Genomic DNA, 6,000 nt, shown 5'->3' with positions numbered 1-6,000 from the left:
ACAGTCAGGGAATCAGAGACACAGGGACAAAGAGATGCACAGGTACCAGGAGATAATCCTAACTGTGCCCCGCTCTCGCCCGTCCTGCCGTCAACCCCCGGCCCACGTCATCCCCCTGGCCTGGAATGCCCTCCCTCCGCACATCCGCCAAGCTAGCTCTCTTCCTCCCTTCAAAGCCCTACTGAGAGCTCACCTCCTCCAGGTAGCCTTCCCACAGAGCCCCCTTCTTCCTAACCCCTTCCCCATCCCCCCCGCCCTACCTCCTTCCCTTCCTCACAGCACCTGTATATATGTTTGTATGGATTTATTACTCTATTTTATTTGTACATATTTATTCTATTTATTTAATCTTGTTAATATGTTTTGTTTTGTTGTCTGCCTCCCCCTTCTAGACTGTGAGCCCGCTGTTGGGTAGGGACCGTCTCTAGATGTTGCCAGCTTGTACTTCCCAAGCGCTTAGTACAGTGCTCTGCACACAGTAAGTGCTCAATACGATTGAATGAATAGTCAGCCGGACACAGAGACACGAGACAGTCAGAGAATCAGAGACCCTGAGAAACCAGGTGTCTGAAAATCAGTCAGAGACCCATGGAGACGGGGAATCCGACAGACACAGAAACACAAGAAGGCAGGGGCAGAGAATCAGAGAGACAGAAAGACAATCCGAGACACACCCCACCATACACAAGCCTCCAGGCAGGGAGGGAGAGTCCCCTTTCCCCCCAGAGCAGGGGCAGCTTCGGGACCGCCACTGAACCCAGGGGTCCCGGCCTATCCCGGGAAAGCTTCTAGGTCTGTGCGCGAGGATGGCGGGAAAGCGTGGGGAGGAAATTCGCACGGTCGGGAAACGAATCGGCAGTTCTGCTTTCCTGGAGGAAAGCCCTGGGTGATTCCCAGAGGGAGCCGGTCCGGCCCGGTCCGGATGGCGAGCTCTCCGGCCTTCCCTTGGGACACACTGGAACGCGGTCCGGCTCCCGCCGACCGGGACGGACCAAAATGTAGTTTCCTGAAGAAAGTCCAGGCCCCTACCCCGTCCTGGTCCCCCCGGGGTCGCGGCTCCTCATCTGCAGGTGCGGCGTTAGGGGGACTGCTCTCCGCTGGCCGCCCCCACCCCCCGGCCACCTCTCCGCCCTCTGCCAGGGGGCAGGCAGGAGTCTCCCCGTTGTACAGGGAAACTGAGGCTCGGGGAGGGGTCCCCATGCAGGCAGGACCTCGGGCCTGTTTGTCCGCAGGGATCACCGTGTGGGAGGGGGAGAAGGTCGCCGCCGGAGCCCCTCCTTCTGCTCTCCCTCCAAAGAGGGGGTGACCGCCAGCATGAGGGGCTGGGGACTGTCCAGCGGCCTCGGGGGCAGCTCGGGGCCGGGAAGGGGCTCGGGGCAGCAGGGGCCCGGGGTGCGGCTCCTCTCCGTGGGGAAGAGAAGCAGCGTGGCTCAGTGGTAAGAGCATGGGCTTGGGAGTCAGAGGTCACGGGTTCTAATCCCAGCTCTGCCACTTAATTAATTAATGATGGCATTTATTAAGTGCTTACTATGTGTAGAGCTGTTCTAAGTGCTGGGGGGGATACAGGGTGATCAAGTTGTCCCACACGGGGCTCACAGTCTTCAGCCCCATTTTACAGATGAGGTCACAGGCTCAGAGAAGTGAAGTGACTTGCCCAAGGTCGCACAGCAGGCATGTGGCAGAGTCGGGATTCGAACCCATGACCTCTGACTCCAAAGCCCGGGTCAGGTGGGTGACTTTGGGCAAGTCACTTAACTTCTCTGGGCCTCAGTTCCCTCATCCGTGTAATGGGGATTAAGGCTGTGAACCCCTTGTGGGACAACCTTGATTACCTTGCATAATAATAATAATAATAATGATGGCATTTATTTAGCACTTACTATGTGCAGAGCACTGTTCTAAGCGCTGGGGGGGATACAAGGTGATCAAGTTGTCCCACATGGGGCTCACAGTCTTCAGCCCCATTTTACAGATGAGGTCACTGAGGCTCAGAGAAGTGAAGTCACTTGCCCAAGGTCACACAGCAGACACGTGGAAGAGTTGGGATTCGAACCCATGACCTCTGACTCCAAAGCCCGAGTCAGATGGGTGACTTTCGGCAAGTCACTTAACTTCTCTGGGCCTCAGTTCCCTCATCCATATAATGGGGATTAAGGCTGTGAACCCCTTGTGGGACAACCTTGATTACCTTGCATAATAATAATAATAATGATGGCATTTATTTAGCACTTCCTATGTGCAAAGCAATGTTCTAAGTGCTGGGGAGATTACAAGGCAATCAGGCTGTCCCCCATTTTACAGATGAGGTAAGTGAGGCCCAGAAAAGTGAAGTGACTTGCCCCGTCACACAGCCGACAATTGGCGGAGCCGGGATTGGAACCCATGACCTCTGACTCCAAAGCCCGTGCTCTTTCAACTGAGCCATGTTGCTTCTCTAAGTGGGGGGGGGATACACGCTGCTTGTATCTCCCCCAGCACTTAGAACAGTGCTTGGCACATAGTAAGCGCTTAACAAATAGCATCATTATTATTAAGGGGCTCAGTGGGTCCTCAGTTGGCTGGGCCCAGGCCCCCTCGCCCCCGGCCCGGGGAAGACCCTTGGCCCGAGAGGGTGGACTCCCCCCCCACCCTTTTAGACTGTGAGCCCACTGCTGGGTAGGACTGTCTCTATATGTTGCCAACTTGTACTTCCCAAGCGCTTAGTACAGTGCTCTGCACACAGTAAGCGCTCAATAAATACGATTGATGATGATGATGATGGATTGGGAGTCCACTGTTAGGGACCGTCTCTATATGTTGCCAACTTGTACTTCCCAAGCGCTTAGTACAGTGCTCTGCACACAGTAAGCGCTCAATAAATACGATTGATGATGATGATGATGGATTGGGAGTCCACTGTTAGGGACCGTCTCTATATGTTGCCAACTTGTACTTCCCAAGCACTTAGTACAGTGCTCTGCACACAGTAAGCGCTCAATAAATACGATTGATGATGATAATGATGATGATGGACTTCCGCCCAGTGCTGCCCCCTGCCGGGGAGTCGGGCACGTCGCAGATCCAGCGGGTCAAGGGTCAAAGGTCAGAGGTCAGGGGCCGCCTGCCTTGGTGGGCCTGTGGCCCCCGGCCTCACCAGCAGCCGGACTCGCCTCTGCCCTGTTGGACTTGCCCAAACGCTTAGCACTGCGCTCCGCACCCCGGGAGAGCGCAATCCAATCAAGCAATCGTATTTATTGAGCGCTTACTGTGTGCAGAGCACTGTACTAAGCGCTTGGGAAGTACAAGGTGGCAACATATAGAGACGGTCCCTAACAGTGGACTCCCAATCCATCATCATCACCATCAATCGTATTTATTGAGCGCTTACTGTGTGCAGAGCACTGTACTAAGCGCTTGGGAAGGACAAGTTGGCAACATATAGAGACGATCCCTAACAGTGGACTCCCAATCCATCATCATCACCATCAATCGGATTTATTGAGCGCTTACTGTGTGCAGAGCACTGTACTAAGCGCTTGGGAAGGACAAGTTGGCAACATATAGAGACGGTCCCTAACAGTGGACTCCCAATCCATCATCATCATCATCAATCGTATTTATTGAGCGCTTACTGTGTGCAGAGCACTGTACTAAGCGCTTGGGAAGTACAAGTTGGCAACATATAGAGACAGTCCCTACCCAACAGTGGGCTCGCAGTCTAAAAGACCCTTGAGTGACGGACGGATCGGTTCCCAGCAGCGCCGCTCCCCGCCCCGGAAATCCACGTGACCGTCTGAGCTTCCGCGACCATCATCATCATCAATCGTATCTATTGAGCGCTTACTGTGTGCAGAGCACTGTACTAAGCGCTTGGGAAGTACAAATTGGCAACATAGACAGTCCCTACCCAACAGTGGGCTCATTTGGATGTCGCTTTGGCCTGCTCTGTCTAGTCCAGGGCTGAGCTGGACGGTAGCAACCAACGTCACCCAAGAGCCCCCAGCCCCTGCCCAGAGGGTACCGGGGGTCCTCAGAACCAGCCAGCTGAAAGCAGGGGGTGGGCTCAAGCACAAACACCGGCCCGACTCCCCACTTCCCACCCAGCCATCCCCCTCGCCCCATGACCCCAACTTCAGGGTCAGTGGAGCGTAGAAGATGCCCTGGGAATGGGAGGGCCTGTCAGCCCACGAATGTCCAATCAATCAATCAATCAATCGCATTTATTGAGCGCTTACTATGTGCAGAGCACTGTACTAAGCGCTCCCCAACGTGGAGTAGGCCAACTGTAGCCTCGGTCTACCCAACACCCTCTTGCCCCGTGGGCACTCGGGTACCGCACCCCACAACAAAAACCCCTCTCCATCGGCTTTAAAGCAGTCCATCACCTTGCCCCCTCCTACCTCACCTCGCAGCGTGGCTCAGTAGGAAAGAGCCCGGGCTTTGGAGTCAGAGGTCATGGGTTCAAATCCCGGCTCCGCCAATTGTCAGCTGTGTGACTTTGGGCAAGTCACTCAACTTCTCCGGGCCTCAGTTCCCTCATCTGTAAAATGGGGATTAAATCTGTGAGCCCCACGAGGGACAACCTGATCACCTTGTAACCTCTCCAGCGCTTAGAACGGTGCTTTGCACATAGTAAGTGCTTAATAAATGCCATCATTATTATTATTATGTCCTCCTGCAACCCAGCCGCTAATAATAATAATAATAATGGCATTTATTAAGCGCTTACTATGTGCAAAGCACTGTTCTAAGCGCTGGGGAAGTTACAAGATCATCAGGCCGTCCCACAGGGGGCTCACAGTCTTCATCCCCATTTGAAGGAGAAGGGAACTGAGGCCCAGAGAAGTGAAGTGACTTGCCCAGAAGTCACACAGCTGACGGTGGTGGAGCCGGGATTTGAACCCAGGACCTCTTACTCCAAAGCCCAGGCTCTTTCCGCTGAGCCACGCTGCTTCTCTACACTTCGCTCCTCTGCTGCTAACCTTCTCGCTGTGACAGTCTCGCCTGTGTCACCGCCGACCTCTAGCCCACGTCCTGCCTCTGTTCTGACCGACCACTCTCCCCGCTTCAAAGCCTTACTGAAGGCCCACCTCCTCCGAGAGGCCTTCCCACACTAAGCCTCCCTTTTTCTCATCTCCCACTCCCTTCTGCGTCACTCTGACTTGCTCCCCTTGCTCTCCACCCCCCGCATCCGCCCGCAGCCAACGCCCTATAGCACTTATGTACGCATCTGTAATTTTATTTATTTCTATTTATGTCTGTCTCCCCCTCTCTAGCCTGTGAGCTCATCGGGGTCAGGGACTGTCACCGTTTATTGTTGTACTTTCCCAATAATAATAATAATGTTGGCATTTGTTAAGCGCTTACTATGTGCAAAGCACTGTTCTAAGCGCTGGGGGGGGATACAAAGTGATCAGGTTGTCCCATGTGGGGTTCACAGTCTTAATCCCCATTTTACAGATGAGGTAACTGAGGCTCAGAGAAGTTAAGTGACAGCAGACATGGTGGAGCTGGGATTCGAACCCATGACCTAGTGCTTAGTACAGTGCCCTGCACACAGTGAGTGATCAATAATTACGACTGAATGAACCCCAGCTCCAGAGCAGCACTGCCTTTTGGGCAGGGAATGGGACTGGCGTTTCTGCTCTACACTCCCCAACGCTCAATACAGTGCCCTGCCCTGGGGGCGGCTCACTCAGTTCATGGCATCCGGGTAAATAATGATGGCATTTATTAAGCGCTTACTACGTGCAAAGCACTGTTCTAAGCGCTGGGGAGGTTACAAGGTGATCGGGTTGTCCCACGGGGGGGCTCACAGTCTTAATCCCCATTTTACAGATGAGGTAACTGAGGCCCAGAGAAGTTAAGTGACTTGCCCAAAGTCACACAGCTGACAATTGGCAGAGCTGGGATTTGAACCCATGACCTCTGACTCCAAAGCCCGTGCTCTTTCCCACTGAGCCACGCTGCTTCTCTTACAGGCCATTTTCAGCTAGGACCTGGGGTCCTAATAATAATGGT

The sequence above is a fragment of the Tachyglossus aculeatus genome, chromosome 17, assembly GCF_015852505.1.
Source record: "Tachyglossus aculeatus isolate mTacAcu1 chromosome 17, mTacAcu1.pri, whole genome shotgun sequence".
Classification (NCBI taxonomy): domain Eukaryota; kingdom Metazoa; phylum Chordata; class Mammalia; order Monotremata; family Tachyglossidae; genus Tachyglossus; species Tachyglossus aculeatus.
Note: the sequence above shows the minus strand (reverse complement) of the source record.